Source organism: Microcaecilia unicolor, chromosome 7 (assembly GCF_901765095.1).
Source record: "Microcaecilia unicolor chromosome 7, aMicUni1.1, whole genome shotgun sequence".
Lineage (NCBI taxonomy): Eukaryota > Metazoa > Chordata > Amphibia > Gymnophiona > Siphonopidae > Microcaecilia > Microcaecilia unicolor.
The window spans coordinates 242014489-242031888 of record NC_044037.1 but is presented as its reverse complement, the minus strand read 5'-3'; the positions used below and the strand labels follow the sequence as shown (position 1 = coordinate 242031888).

General features: G+C 40.4%; 1 long non-coding RNA gene across 1 annotated transcript; it reads right to left on the bottom strand.

Annotated features, from left to right (window-relative positions):
* Positions 1-2128: 2128 nt before the first annotated feature.
* On the bottom strand, positions 2129-8948 carry LOC115473848. The gene is made up of 3 exons (XR_003942764.1): positions 8665-8948; positions 7887-7966; positions 2129-2162 (listed from the first exon to the last, which is right to left on the bottom strand). It is a non-coding gene; the product is annotated as an uncharacterized LOC115473848 (long non-coding RNA).
* Positions 8949-17400: the final 8452 nt, after the last annotated feature.

Sequence of the window (17400 nt, the reverse complement as noted above, 5' to 3'; positions counted from 1 at the left end):
CTCACAGGGTCGCCCAAATCGGCATAATTGAAAGCCGATTTTAGGCGTCCCCAACTGCTTTCCATCGCAGGGATGACCAAAGTTCATGGGGGCATGTCGGAGGCAAAGCGAAGGTGGGACTTGGATGTGCCTAACACATGGGCGTCCTCGACCCATAATGGAAAAAAAAAGGGAGTCCCTGATGAGCACTTGAACGACTTTACCTGGTCCTGTTTTTCTTATGACCAAGGCACACAAAAAAGTGCCTGAACTGACCAGATGACCACCGTAGAGAATCTGGGATCACCTCCCCTTACTCTCCAGTGGTCACTAACCCCCTTCCTACCCTCAAAAAACATCTTTCAAAATATTTTGTGCCAGCCTCAAATGTCATACACAGGTGCATCACAGCAGTATGCAGGTCCCAGGAGCAATTTTAGTGGATGCAGTGCACTTCAGGCAGGCGGACCCAGGCCCATTCCCCCCCCCCCCACCGTTACACTTGTGCTGGTAAATGTGAGCCCTCCAAAACCTATCACATCTAGGTGCCCCCCTTCACCCGTAATGGCTATGGCACTGGTGTAGAGTTGTGGGTAGCGGGTTTTGGGGGGGGGTGGTTGGGGGGCTCAGCACACAAGGTAAGGGAGCTATGTTCTTGGGAGCAATTTCTGAAGTCCACTGCAGTGCCCCCTAGGGTGTCTGGCTGGTGTCCTGGCATGTCAGGGAGACCAGTGCACTACGAATGCTGGCTCCTCCCAGGACCAAAGGGCTTGGATTTGGTCGTTTCTGAGATGGGCGTCCTTGGTTTCCATTATCGCCGGAAATCAGAAACGACCAGGTCTAGGGACGACCATCTCTAAGGACGACCTAAATGTCAAGATTTGGGCGTTCCCGACCGTATTATCGAAACGAAAGATGGACGTCCATCTTGTTTCGATAAAACAGGTTTCCCCGCCCCTCCACTGGGACGTTTTGCGAGGACGTCCTCAGCAAAACTTGGGTGTCCCTTTCGATTATGCTCCTCAATGTGTCAGAATTTCAGTCACTGTGAATGCTCAAAGTATCCACCCCCAGCTTTTTTTTTAACATTTTTTATTTATAACCATTTAAATTTTTACAAGCGATAAAACAACTTGCTGGAAATACAGAGAAAGTAATATGTAGGAATTATTTCAGTCAGGTAATTCTATTTTCTTCCTTAGACCACTAAATAGGGAGAGTGAAACAAGATAAGGAGATCAATTAAACAGTAAACAGAAAAAAAAACCCGTGGTATTAATCTGATTATCCCCAGATATTACTCGTCTAATTCATTATTCCACATTGATCATCTGGTTGGCTTCTTCAAGGCCAATACGGCGTATAGTCAAATCATTTCATTGAAAAACATACTTATTGTCCAATATTAGTTAGAAATAATATATCTGATTACATTCTTTCTCTTTTAAAAACCAGAAGTTATTTAACAATGCATATACTTAAGTCTCTAATTCAAATCCCACTGATTAAAGTAATCCCAGTTTTCACAGGCTTCACTCCTTTTAAAGTAATAATTTGAGGAAATATTTCTGAGGAAAACTTTAGGAGTCATACCCGGAACTCTGGGAAAAACAATAATCTTGATATTAATCATCTATAATAATATTCATTTTATTATTCAAAATTTCTGGTCATAACCACTTCTTGCTCATGTAGAATTATTTGTTATATCAATTTTTCACTCTCAAAGGGTTCAGTTAAATTGTCAATGTAACTCTCTAATAAAATTATATCTAAAACAAAATTATTTACTGCCACCGTTAGGTCCCGGAGCGCCTTCCAGATGGTATTCAATGTAACCTCCATGGGAGTCAAAAACTCCAAGTTGATTTCTCATAGGTGTTTAGGAGTGGTTCCGCCGATTCGGGTTCTGCTGTAAACATCCTCCGTTTCAGCATATACCTCTAACTCACTCCTCCACTCCTTTGGACATGGTGGTTGAATAATTCGGGAGCGATGGAGTTGTTTTTTTTCCAGGTCCAAGAGCGTTGACGCTCCTTCGCCGGTGCTAATCAAAGGACTCGCCAACCCTTTCATCTGTGGGCAGTTCATCGCGCAGCGGTCCCGCACTTACTGCTAAGGGGATAAAACGCTGGCCATTGGCGGCTGACCGCCGGTTGTCCCCTTCCTCTCAGTTAAGGTAACTGCAATTGCAGAGAGGAAATTTACATAAAAAAGACGAAACTTCAGAGGGCAGCTGGGCTGTTGGGTATACGAACTTCAGATCACCATCTTACTACTCTCCCACTTTGGGATACTCTTTGTCTGGTTTCTCCTCAGAGGCCTGTCTGATATGAGTAACCCTTCAGCATAGCCCTCTAAGTCATTGAAACACACAAGCCCCTCCACCTCTACAAGGTGGTGTCCCTTCGGAGGGGGCACCCCCAGCTTTAACACAGGCCTTCAATCACTTTAGGAAGTTCATAACAGCCTTGTCTCGGTCCCTGTGGCAGTCTGTCCCAGATCATCTGCAGTGCTTCCTTGATTTTAGTGATTGTTTGCAGCTTTGGGTGGAGCTTGTGAGAGTCCTCCAATATTGCTCCCCAGACAATAGTCTACATCACTGTGACATCATTAACAGTAAGCTGGTACCCCAATTGTTTTTTTAAATCATGGTAGTTTTACAGTGCATTTTTGAATGTGCGAACATCTCAGGGTGGTCATGGTAAAAAGTCTGTAACTTTGCTGTCTTTAAAGATAATCTCATTCCACTTGGCAAGTAAATGTAGATAGTAACAACAAAGCTGTAAAATTTCACGATGAAATTGCAAGCGGTTGCTGAGAAAACAGCAAAAACTTTTAGGGAGGGGGTTACCTTTTTTTTTGCCTCACCCTGTGTGTGTTTCTATATCTATGTATGACTTATACATGTACAATTGATTTGGGAGCATTAGAAAATTTGAACATGTGTATCGTTCCGTATAGAGGTGTGGTAGCCGTGTTAGTCCACTCTTAAAGGTTATCAATAGAAATCAAACAAAATAAAACATGGAAAAGAAAATAAGATGATACCTTTTTTATGGGACATAACTTAATACATTTCTTGATTAGCTTTCGAAGGTTGCCCAACCTTCGAAAGCTAATTGATAATGGTTCAGTATGAAATTCACTGTATGAAATAACTCTTTTGGACAGTTTAAAACTGTTTTAATCTTATCCTGATAATACTGATTTTTAGTTTGTTCACAATTGGCCTTATATTTTCTTCAATTTCAACATGAGATTCATAATCATCATTATCCTGTGACTTCTTCCAAATCTACATTATCATTTGAACCACAGGTCAACTATCTTGTTAGAATTATCTTTCTCAAACTTTGTCGAATAAAAACAATCTGTTCGTTGTTTTTGAAAAATCATTTTTCAAATATTGGTTTGGGCTCTTATTTTGTCCTATTTAGATTATTGCAACAGCCTTTATTCTTCTCTTACGGTTAAATTATTTCTAAGCTTCAGATTCTTCAAAATGCAGCAACAAAACTGATCTTATGATAGAGCCACTCCTTCTTTGATTCACTTACATACTCATATAAATTTCAAATTGGCCTGTTTGATATTTAAAAATTGTAATAGTTTTTGCTCAATCTGTTTTCATTTCCCTACGGCTCTAGATCATCTAGGGTAGCTGATTCTTGTTTATGTTATAAGAAAGTGCTAGAAAGTTCAATATGTTATCAGGCCACTCAGATCTGGTGCTCTTTGCCTAAGGATTTGAGAACTATGAAATCTCATTGTTCTTTCCAGAAAGGTTTAAAGATTTGTTTAGAAAATATTTGTTATAATATCTTTTTTAAAATACTGTTCAGATTTTTCATTTTTGCTAACCGCTTTGAACCTCAATTAGGAGTTGGCAGAATATAAATGTCACATTACATTAAATTGTAGCGTCCAGTTATAGAATTGCCTCTACATTAGAGGGCAAATCTATAAGCAGCTGCTATGTTTAGCATTCTATTCTATTAAGTAAAGTTATTTAGAGAACACTAGCAAAACTGGTTAAAAACCTGTGGGGTCCTTTTACTAAGGTGTACTGAAAAATGGGCTGCGCTAGTGTAGGCGCGTATTTTGGACGTATGCAGATCCACTTTTCAGTGTGTCTGTAAAAAAGGCCTTTTTTTTTTTGCCTAAAATGGATGTGTGGAAAAATCAAAATTGGCATGTGTCCATTATAGGTCTGAGATCTTACCGCCACCCATTCACTTAGCGGTAAGGTCTCACGTGTTAACCGGGCGGTGATCATCAACTTGCATACAATGCTGATTACCGACCGCTTTTCGCTGCACGCCGACAATAACATATATTTTCGACGCTCGTAACGGATGCACGCCAAAGATGAAATTACCACCCGGGCCACACGGTAGCCGGGTGGTAACTCTGAACTGATGTGCATTGGGCGCGTGTAGGCAGTTAGGCGGCTTAGTAAAAGGATCTCTGTGTATATTATTAAATGTCAGTCTTATGCTCATATCTAGACTGGGGGAGAATGCATGTAACTTATAATATTTTATAATATATGTGCATCAATGTGTGCCCTGCCCATTCTGCAACCAAACTCCTCCCATGCGAATGTTCATCTGCAAAGTACACACCAACGAAGTTAGGCACGTACTTTACATGCACACGTGTTGATATGTGTGTATAAATTACTAGAATCCCAACACAACACATGCACTTACTGCCAGATTCTATATATTGGGTCTTCATTTCCACATGGAAATCAAAGCATATTCTATAACAAAGTGCATAACTTAATTGGTTAACTAGCTAATCAATGCTGTCAATTGGATGTTAACAAGCAATGATCACCACTAATTGACATTAATTGAGATGTATGCACAGAACTTGCTAAGCATATTCTGTAACATGGGGCATGTAATTTGTAAGTTGCATAGTTAAAAAGGGGGCGTGGACATTGGCGGGTCATGGGCATTTCTAAAATATATGCATGTTGTTATAGAATACACCCGCTCTGCGCCTAATTTAGGCAGCAGGATTTATGCCCAGTAAAATGTGGCAGAAACAGCCATGACTAAAATTGGTCATGTGGAGAGGCGGTCGACATATTCTGTATAGCACGTGGAAATTTAAGCCTATTCTATAAAATTTAGGCATACTTTAGAGAATATGCCTAGGTGTATATTTTTTTCTGTGCATTAATTACGACAGCCGACATTCTGCCAGTTGTTACTTGGCGATTCAACAAGGTAGAGGATCAACGAAGGATCGTGCATTAAATTTCTTCAGTGTATATTACAATATCAGATTTACCATGACCCCTGAGGCAGGCCTTTGAGCTGAAACACGACCAAGTCGGGTTGTTTTTAATATCCTCAATAAAGACTTTTCTGTCATCCTCCTTGGTTTTTCCTCACTGGTTTTTCTTTTTCACGTCTCGCGGAATTTTCAGGAATCATATATAGAATTTAGCTCTTACTGTCTAAATGTAGGTTGATCCTTATAAAATAACTCTCGTTCAGGGTAATTTTTTAACCAGATGCCTAGATTGAAGTAGGACCCTACTTTGAGGCTATTCTATAAAGACAACGTATTAAGTCTTTATAAAATAGCCTTGCAAAACCTGCAGAAGTCATGGGTAAGATGAGCCTGCAGATATTTACATCTGCTCAGGAAAAGGTGTATTCACATGTGAATGACATGCATATTTATAAACCACATGCAAACTTTATGATTCCACCCCCAACAGGCCTACAGAAGAGGAAGTGATTTGCCCAAGAGGCATCAGCAGAAGAAGCAGAATTTCAACCCTGGCCTCGTGCCTAAATTTTAAAGAATAGACTTAAATTTCCACGTGGTATATAGAGTACATTGAGCGGCTCGCCATAGGAGTAAATGTGGTCATGTCCATTTAGGCCACATTTTACTTGGTGTAAATCTCAATGCCTAAATTAGGCACATATCGGGTGTATTCTTTAATAATGCACATAGCTTTTAGAAATGCCCACGCCTCATCTATGGCCACACCTCCTTTCAACTATCCTGCTTATTTTCGAAGGAGAAGGGCGGCCATCTTCTCACACAAATCGGGAGATGGCCAGCCTTAGGAGAAGGCCGGCCAAATCGGTATAATCGAAAGCTGATTTTGGCCGGCTTGTCGGCAGTGTACTGAAGGCGGGACGGGGGCGTGGTTAAGAGATGGCCGGCCTCGGCCGATAATGGAAAAAAGAAGGCCGGCTCTGACGAGTATTTGGCCAACTTTACTTGGTCCCTTTTTGTTCATGACCAAGCCTTGAAAAGGTGCCCGAACTGACCAGATGACCACCAGAGGGAATCGGGGATCACCTCCCCTTACTCCCCCAGTGGTCACCAACCCCCTCCCACCCCCCCCAAAATTAAAAACATTTTTTTGCCAGCCTCAAATGTCATACCCAGCTCCATCACAGCACTATGCAGGTTGCTGGAGCAGTTTTTAATGGGTACTGCAGTGCACTTCAGGCAGGCGGACCCAGGCCCATCCCCCCCCCCCCACCTGTTACACTTGTGCCGGTAAATGGGAGCCCTCCAAAACCCACCACAAACCCACTGTACCCACATGTAGGTGCCTCCCTTCACCCGTAAGGGCTATGGTAGTGGTGTACAGTTGTGGGTAGTGGGTTTGGGGGGGCTCAAAACACAAAGTAAAGGAGCTATGTACCTGGGAGCAATTTATGAAGTCCACTGCAGTGCCCCCTAGGGTGCCCTGTTGGTGTCCTGGCATGTGAGGGGGACCAGTGCACTACAAATGCTGGCTCCTCCCACGACCAAATGCCTTGGATTTGGCCGGTTTTGAGATGGCTGACATTAGTTTCCATTATCGGCGAAAACCAATGACAGCCATCTCTAACGCCAGTAATCTCTAACGGCGGGGCCAAATGTTGAGATTTGACTGGCCCCGACCATATTATCAAAACAAAAGATGGCCGGCCACCTTGTTTCGATAATACAGTCAGGTACGCCTCTTAACGGGGCCGTCCTCTATGTGACTTAGAATTTAGGCACACCACATTATAGAATGCACAGCGAGTTTTGCGCGTAAATCTCAATTAATGCCAATTAGTGATGTTAATTGAATGTTAACATTCAATTAACAGCACCGATTAGCTGGTTAAGCAATTAAGTTATGCGCATTGTTACAGAATATGCTTCAGTTTCCGCACAGATTTTCAAGCACCATATATAAAATCCAGGGCTAGGTGCTGACCACAAATATTCAGCGGGAGATAGCCGGCTATGCCCTGCTGAATATTCGTGGACAGCAGGTTAAGTGTTATTTAACCAGCCAAGAGCCATTCCTGGACAGTTAAATAGGGATGAATATTGGCTAGTCATAGAATAGCACTGCAAAGAAAGCCGTTCAGCTTACATCTGCTCTCTGCATGATTACAAAATGGAATTCATTCCACTTCTCTGGTTCTCTCAGAAGTACTGACAATGGAACAATTATTGGCAGTGAGGGCTATGGGGAGGGGGAACAGAACACATGCAGTGCTGCTGATCCCTGTGGCTTCCCACCCATCTCCCGCATACACTTCTGATTCATAACTGGATGCATGACATGAGTATCGAGGGGAAGAAGATGATGGGGACTGGGAATATTGAGTCCCTGCAATGCAAATACCTGCTCTGTTGTTACTGCTTTAGAGAGAACCAGGGAACAGGCAGCATAGAGCTGCTGTTGCTGCAGCCTCTTGGGCCCCTCTGCATCATTGGTGCAATCCTGGGGCCCCTTCCCTTGGGACCATAGTGCAGCTACCTCCTTTACCCCTCCTAGGACCTCCGCCCGTGTGTAGGAAGTATGACGTGCAGGCAAGGGTTAATACAATGATTCATTTTCACTACAAATATGAATCATGTTTGCGGTTTTTCTTTACCTCTTGAGAGCACCAAGCACAGTGTGGTCCAAATGCAGGCAGTCTTCACAGGGTCACTGCACTCCCTGAAGAACAGCTTCCTACATTCAAAGGCAGAAAGGTGCCATTGTTAAGAATCAGATGTTTTCAACTTAGAAACACATTGCATCAGCACTGTCAAACCAAATATTTGTGTTTTACCTAACAGACTTTAAAAATCAGTCTTTCAAAATTAAATCTTGGCAGTCCTGATGAGTGGGTTTGTGTTTATATGTATTTGATTATATGTGTATGTAGTGTTTATGCTCTGGTTTGCATAAATTTTACAGTGTGCAGTTTTCTTAGGTAATTGCTTTCAAAACATTTTTATTTTGTATAATAATAAAATATCAATATGAAATCTGGGAGAAGAATTTGCACTGTACACTTTTTAAAACTGGGTTGCGGCCTAAACCAATGCACCAAAATGCTTTAATTCTCCAAGCTACAGTCCAGTGATATTTGGATTGTAGGTTGCAAATCACAGTCAATATGGCTGTATAGTGAAAGCAGTTCTGAATAGGTAAGAAAACATTTACTATGGAATGCTGCTATTGGACCTTACAAAATCTAATTAAACTGCTTCACAATTCTAAAGAAACCAATGTTGGATTATGGCTAAAAAGGAACAGAAAAGAATATCCAGTACAAATATAGCAGAACCAAAATGGTGCACTAGATAACAAACAGTCAAGCAATTTAGCAAGTCACGGTCTAATACACAGGTGAAGCGCTTATCTCTCATTAACATGGGTCTTACCTTGCACACTGTCATTCTTTGCAGAAGTAGGAAAACAGGTAAAACAATTCAATCCCCATTCGTTTTCACTTCGAGCTGAGCAAACAGAGAAAAATGAATTACCTACGCTGTAACAAGCTCAGTTCAGACCATTCTGAAAGTTGACTTTCTTCTTCATTTGGGAAAATATCCACTTTAAGATATTAGTTACGCTGGCCCCCAAACTAATGTATAAGAAGGAACATTACTAAAAGAAAACAAAAGCTACCTGGTAAGGTAAAAAACGAGAGGCTGTGCTTAGAAGCAAGTTCACATAATTATGGAACTTCACTATGTCATCCATTCCTTGTTTTCCTTATAAGGAAGACAGGTACACAAGCACTAAGAACTTAATTCAGGTACAAGAGTTTTCCTTGAAAACTCTTCTCCCTGTGGTCCTAAAGGTGGTCTTATTCTGGAGAAACTAGAATCTCTGGAGTGCTAAACAGACAGTACTTTGATGCATAAGGTTTTCTTCTAGAGTCATACCATGGAGTTGTGTATTCCTAAACAATTGACACCAAAGTTTACACAACTAATTTGGCAGAAATACCTGTAAATGACTAAATCCCATGCTTTCAGTTTATCTGCAGTGGAGCTTGGATCTTGACAGTGTAGTTGTAGAAAGAAAGATATCCATTACATGCCATCTAGAGAGAAGAATTACGATAGTCACACTATCACCTCATAAAAGGAATAGAAATCTCAAGAAAGAAAAAAGAAAAGGTTTTTTTTTACTGCTTTCTAATTTTTATATTTTTGTTTTCATTGTTAGCACTGCTATCAACATTATGTATTATCCCCTGGATCTATGAAAGTGACCCAAATTTGGGCACAGAGCCCAGATCTGTGCACAAACTAATTAGTTAAGAAGCCGCTAACAATCAATTATCGATGTTAATTAGTATCAAGTAAGACTTGCGTGCGGGTCTGCCTGCGTGTTATTCTATAATGCTGCATGCCTAAATTGGTTCATGCACAACTCAAAAGAGGGCATGGCAATGGGAGGGGCATGGGGGCATTCCAAAGATTTTAGCGCAGTGTTGTACAATACTGGGGTCACACACCCAACTTGCATGCTAGCATTTACACCAGGCTTCAGCAGGCACAAATTTTAGGTGCAGGAATCTGTGCTAAGCACTATTCTTTAAAGGGTACTTGGCCTAGAGAGCCTTTTATAGAATAATTCTTAGAGCAGATTTTTCCCGGCGCCTTAATACTGAATGTGGTCCTATCTGTACATTGTTTTTAACATGTGCAACCAGGTGAGATGGCTGGGCTCAGTTTCAGGCAGCAGGATGGCCATCTACTAAAAGGAGAGGCCTCAGACTGGTACAATGTTCAAAAATCACAAGTGTATGTATACGTTTATTGAGACAACTGCTCTTCAGGGGAAATCAAAGCAGTTTACAGTAGTACAATAAACTAATAAAGATAGAGAAAAAAGCATAATCATACAGAATAAAAGAACAAAAAAAAGATGTTGATGTCATTAGTCCATGCCTTCAATCAAGCCATCCATTGTATACCTATGCAGTTGCATTGAAGGAGAGAAGTATAAATCAAAGAGCCAAGGAAACGTTGGATGAGGAAATGTTGAAAGCAGCACTTTCTGATTGCCTAAAAAAGCAACACCAGATCTTCTTACAGAGAAAAGGTGCAGGAGGAAACTGTTGCACCCCAAAACACAACTTAAAAGGTAAAGCAGATGAAACCCATGGTTTGTTTAAGAACATGATAGAGTGAGTCCCGGGTGGCAGGTCATTGGGGGAAGTGGCTGGAGGGCCCAGGAGGAGCTCAGAGAATATATAAGAGAAGCCCTGGGGAAAGGATCCTGTCTCTGGTTCTGCCTCTAGATAAAGTATCTGGGTGTGAGAGTTTGGTGTTGCTGTTGGTTTCCCTGCCAGATGACCCAATGCAAGAGAAGGGGAAGTCCTGTAGCATTATAACCAGTGGATAGATTACCTGGACAGTAAGCTGTTATTTTGCGTCAACCAATTGAGTAGTCCAAACTCGGCGGATTGGGGAGTCCAGTCGTAACTGGGGCACGGGTGGGATTGCAGTCTACCATGGTTGATGGTGAGACCTTCGGGGTGGCAGCTCGAAGGGAGTATGCAGTTACAGAAACCTGGCCCAGATGGTATTGAAGTACATCGGGAGTGTGAAATCCGTTCTGGGTTCTGACAGAGCTGCAGAACAGCATGAGGGCTAAGCATGAGTATTAGCCCAGATATGTATTACTGCTTATGATCACCTGGAGAGCAATATGAATTACAATTGACTGTAAGATCAATACAGTAGAAACCATTAGTTTAAGAGTTAATAAATGTTCCAGTTCTTTTAATCCTCTGAGTGTCATGTGATTCTTGAGTGGATGAGCTGACGGGACCAGAGGAGGTAAGTGATACAACCTACAGTGCCTCTCGAGTCCTTTTTAACCCGGTGATAGCAGGACCGAGGTACACAGACACTTGAGCAGACCATAAGGACCGATATATGTAGTAGGTACATGAAATATTTACAGAATTTGATTTTTAGACCAGGTATACACCACCCAAACCCTGTGTGAAAGATCCATGGGAAAAACCATCTTTAATGATTGGTATCCCAGTTCAAGCCCTGGAAAACATATTAGAGTAATATTGGTGGGAGCTTGGCTAGTTCCTTCAAATGAACTAATAGATCACAGATTGTATGAAAGAAATATTATAGATTTGCTTGGACCTTAAAAAAAATCTAATTAAGCTGCTTTTGCATTCCAAAGAAAATGTAAGGAAGGAAAATTAAGATTTGACACAGTGGAAATAGGAAAATGCCTTAAGTAATATATATGTAAATGTGATTTTAGCTATATACTTTATATTTTAATAATGCATTCTAAGTTTCTTTAAAGTAAAGGATATGAACCAGACTGCAGTATGAGTTAAGGGTATATATCATGAAACATTTTATTTCCAGTCTGCTTGATGGAACTTTCTGACAAGCACAATCTTGTCCCACTGACTTCCATCCAAATAATAGGGTGAGGGTTATAATGAAGACTGGGTATAATTTATAACTACAGAAAAATGCTAGCCTGTAAAGATTCCCTAATTAGTTCATGTTTCTTAACCAAAATGTGCATTTTTTTTCAGAAAAATAAAGTATAACTTTTCTAAAGCTCTTCCCAGAGATAATGCAGACCCATATCAAAGAAAAATGCAGTCCCATTCAAGTCCACAATGATCTTTAACTTCCTTCTTTTCCAAGATTTTGCATTACCATGTGATTTTTTTCACAAGGATTTTAGTACCAGGAAGAGGCCTGGTGAAGTTTCCCCCTTTGGACTTGCATTGCCCCAATTATCATTCAATCTGTGGTCTTCCTTCCCCACTCTGCCACTAAGGTCTCTTTTGGGGTTATCTGTAAAGAAGACATTAATATTTACACAGCAAGTACACATGTAAGTGACTAGAGTACTGGCATATTTATTATTTCATTTATTTCATTTATATCCCATATTATCCCAATAGATCAGGTTCAATGTAGCTAACAACTTATTGTAATTAACAGTACAACAAGTGATGTGGGATAGTTTACATTAAATAGTAATAACAAAGTAAGGGATTCTTTTACCAATCTGTGCAAAAAGGGCCCTGCGGTAGCAGCAAGGCCGTTTTTGCCACGTGCCAGAGCCCTTTTTCCACAGTGGGTAAAAAGCACCTAAAAATAAAATGGCCATGCGGTAAGAATATTCTTACTGTGTGGCCATGCGGGGGGGGGGGGGGGGAGGGGGGGAGGGGGGGGGGGGGAGGGGGGGGGCGGGAGCACTTACCACCATCCACTGAGATGGCGGTAAGGGCTCCTGTGGTAACCCGGCAGTAACCAGGCAGCGCCGATTACTGCTGGGTTAGCGCTGCACTAGAAACTACATAGCACCGGAAATGGCGCATGCTCGAGGCGGAACTACCGCCGGCAGCCGCGTTGGGCCGGCAGTAGTTCCAGGCTGCCATACAGCAACCCTTTAGTAAAAGGGCCCCTAATTGAGGATTGAGTATTACATAATGTAATATGGAAACGAATGCTAGATGCAAAAAGGTAACACTTTATAGTCATCCATGTATAGTAACAATTAGAATGGAACTAAGAAATTGGAATAATTGTACAATCAGGGCTTTAAATTAATTATGATCATCCGTGTGTGCATGTGTGCACATACAGGATTCCCTGGATTCTATATAGGTCATCTCATTAGCATTCCACATTCAAAAACATATGCTCAAAACATCTTTTTACTGACACTATGACAATATGACTTGTTTTATGTTTCCTCTACACTCTCCCTTTCCTGTATTCTGTTCCTCCTTTCTTCCTTTTATTTTTATTTTCTTCTGCATAGGTATCTTTTATTGATGTATTGCTGTATATCAAGGACAATCAAGAATAGCCCCCATGCTCTGGAATTTACTCCCAGAGGGGCTATGTGTAACTCAAGACTACCTCTACTTCAGGAAGCAGGTGAAAAGCCTGGCTCTTCTCCCAAGCCTTTAATACATAGGGTGACTAATTATACACTCATTCTGCACTTGAGCTAGCTTGCTACACACACTGTAACTTAGATCAGATCCTTATTTCTTGTTTAACTGTACAAAGAACTTGCCTTGAGTTTAACCACCCATCTCTTTATCCCAACTGACTCTATACCACCCTTCTTGTCCCCATTTAATTATCTGTACTAGGCCCCTCAGCTATATGGTAAGCTGTATTGTAGAAAAACATTAGTATCATAGCTATATTATTTGAATATTATAATGTGTGCTTATTAGATGTTTCATTAGTATTATGCTGACATCGTATTATATCTCTGTTATTTGAATTTCAGTGTTTGATATTGTTTCATGGTAGTCCTGTTATTAGGTTTCAAGTTTACCTCATTTATTGTATTTATGTTTATATATGGTCATTTTACTATCTAAAAATGGTTAAGTTTTATGTTAAACTGTATCTGATGTACACTGCCTTGAGTGAATCTCTTCATAAATGCAGTTAATAAATCCAATAAATAAATAAATAAAATTAAAAAATAATAATAATAAACTGAGCAGACTGAGATTGGGACCCTGGGTACTAGACTGATGAAGGAAGTTGGTGGCAAATGGAATTCAGAAGAAAGATGAGTAGTGTAGGGCCTCAGGGATTAGTCCTAGGGATGATTCCCTTAAATATCTCACTGCCTCTTTTACCAAACCACTGGTGATTCCCAAGTGGCAATGCTGACAAAGCCCATTCAAAGTGAATAGGCTTTGTCAGCATTGCCGCGCTGGGAATCGCTAGCACGGTTTGATAAAAGAAGCCCTTTGTGAGCAAAATTATCAAAGTGTTAGAAGGAGAAGTTTGCGTTTTTTTGCAGCTGGCACAAAGATTTGCAACAGATTGGAAACACCAGAGGGAGTAGACATGAAAAATGCAAAATGTAGAATATGTTTGACATTTATTAATTTAGATTTTGCTCACACCTTTTTCAATAGTAGCTCAAAGTGAGTTACATCCAGGTACACTGAATGTTGTCTCTGTCGCTGGAGGCCTCACAATCTAAGTTTGTACCTGAGGCAATGGCGGGTTAGGTAACTTGCCCAAGGTCACAAGGAGCAACAGTGGGATTTGAAGTGGCCTCCTCTGGAGGTCAAGACTGTTGCTCTAACCACTAAGCCATTCCTCCACTCTAATCTATAATGTGAAGAAGAGCAGTGATGCATTTGGAGTGCAGAAATCTAATGGTACTGTATCCAACAGAGAGTGAAATGCCAACGTGAATGGACCAGGTGGGGTACCTCAGAGTGATAAGCGTATTGATATCTCAAGGTTGCAAAACAATGTGATAAGGCAGTGGCCAAAGCCAGCAGGATGCTAGGCTGCAGAAAGGAGTGGAGGTTAGAGTACCATTCTTGACATCTAGAGGTACCCCGTTCAAGTCCCACTGCTGCTCCTTGTGATCTTGGGCAACTCACTTCCATTGTCTCAGGTACAGAATTAGATTGTGAGCCCTCCAGGGACAGAAAAATACCCAATGTATCTGATTGTGACTCACCTTGAGCTACTACTAAAAAAGGTGTGAGCAAAATATAAACAAAGGAGGAGGTAATGATGCCCCATTACTGGTAAAAGTATATTATTAGGTTATTTTTTTAATGACTATATTTCCATTGTATTTCTTTTAGCAAGAGTTTGTCTTATAATTATCTTTAAAAGGTCTATAAATAAAACATTGAAAAAAAGAAAAGAAATGTATTAATCCAATGAAAAGGCATAAATTTATTTTCTTTGTTTTATTTATTTATTAAAGATTCACAAATCGTCACAACCTATCATTTCAGCACAAAGATTAGTGTTGGAACCTCTCTCTAAATTTGTGGATGAATTTTTGAATGAAAATTGGCTTCTGCGGCTTCAGGTTACAACACATATGTTAAGGATATTTATTTTATTGCACTTGTATCCCACATTTTCCCACCTATTTGCAGGCTCAGTGTGGCTTACAAAGACCTGCTATGGCATCGCCATACCAGGGTAAAGAATACAATTGGTGTTACAAAGAAGTCAAGGAAAACAAGAGGATCTGGTCAAGTTAGTTAGTTAGTTATGTGTTCTCGTGGATATTGTTGCAAACAGTGGATGGATTGGATTCTGCATGGCTGGTTACATTAAATGTGGAGGCCTTGTACACTAATATTCCCCAGGACTCTGCCACTGAAATTCTACAAAAGGTTGTACCTTCTTGTCAAATTCCTCATAGGATATATGAAAAATGCTTATTTTGTTGTTAAAAATTATTTTCAGGACAGTAATCAGTTCCGTGGCATTGTCATGGAAGGTATGTTAGTTCCATCAGTGGTTACATTATATAGGGCAATCTTTTTAAGGTCAATCATATTATTGAAACTTTTCAAAGAAGTACTACAGAGTACAATAACACAGTACGGTAACACAATTTTGAAAAGGAATAGAGGCATACATAGTCCAGTCTAACAGACTGAAAGAACAACTGATGCTAGCATCACCGTAGACAATTCGAAATCAGAAGATTTTTCAGCTCTCCATTCCCTGTACTTAGAGTTAAATAATGGAACTCTCTACCTATTGCCATCAGAACAGAAAACAGCTACCCGTAGCTTCAGGAAGAGGCTAAAAACCTTTTCCTTCCCAAAGACTGCTTCTAACAATCCATTGACTTCTACCTCCTAGTATCATCCATTATCCTTTCTTATAAGGTTTTTGGTCTCATGCATTACACAATTGTTCTCATACCTCACACTAACATTATCACCTAGAATGTAAACTGCACTGAACCCTGGAAGGGAATATTAGCAGTATACAAGAATGATTTGATCATACAGATATAGAATAAAAGAAAAATTAAACAGGGAACAAAAGCACAACAATGTCATCAAACAGTGTGAACACAAGGATGCCTTCGCTGCAAAGTAACTTAGAGGTTTCCAATATTTTCAAAAAAAGTATAATGTGATTCCTTTTTGGCGTAAATGGGCTTCATATTGTAAACCAAACATAATGAGTTCTACCAAATGTAAGATACCTTTGTATTATCTTTCCATGCACTTAAATGTTTTTCAAGACTAGGGATTACATGGCATGAAATTGTTTACAATTGTTCTGATGGATGTGTTTCTTGACATAAAAGTGACCTAAAAAAATCACAATTCTGTACGTTAATGTAAAGATAAATATAAAGATATAGGGCAATCTTTGGAGGAAGATCACATTTGTAGATCTGATTGGTTCTTGAAAGTTTCTTTATAGAGTGCATCTTGTATGATATCCTTTTTTATATAGAAAGATATTAAAAAGGAACTAGTTTGTTTTTTCCAGTGGCTGAATTCTATTTGCCCATATATTCAATTTTACATGACTTGCCATTAGTTTCTAGATATCTGCATAAGGAAAAGCTGTAGTGTACTGTAAACCAGCTGAGTGCAATAATCTATTACAGTATCTACAGGCCAGACTGAACTGATATGTAAGATAGGCCCGAGGGGGGCATCTACAGTTAGGTGGGGAGGGAGGGAGAGAGGCAACTCCTGTTCAAAGGAGGGAGGGACAGGAGACAAACAGGACAAAGCACAAATTTTCGGCTCCCACCAAAACCATGGCCATTGCCTTTTGGCCAAAACCGGGCAGAAAAAGGATTGGGGGCAGTTTCAGAACTGTACCCAAGAGCAAAACTGAAAGTCATTCCACCTCTAATACTATCATAGCCATCATCTAGCAAAACTGAGGGCAAGTTTGTTTATCAGCCAGCTCCTTCAGTTGAGAAGAGCAATTTTAAGATAGAAGCCAAGGATCTGTGGCATAGATTTATCCAGCAGGGATAACCTGTTAATGTCTTTAAGACTGCGTATAAACAGGCATTTTTTGCACAAAGAGAATTATTATTGGAATATAAGTGTAAGCCATCTGGTCAGACACTGACATATACTATATGTTTTTCTACAAAAGCACCTGTAGTGGAAGTGACCACTGAGAAGCATAGGCACATTTTCCATTCTCTGAACATCATCCCCTAATTGTGGATATGTGTGGAAAGAGTATTGTTGATTATATTGTAAAAATCTGCTTTATGTAACAAGCCAAACTCTACTGAGAAGACTCAAAGGGATTATTTTCCTTGTGGTCATTTTGAGTTTTGCCCTCAATTATGGAAGGCAACACACGGACCCGTCC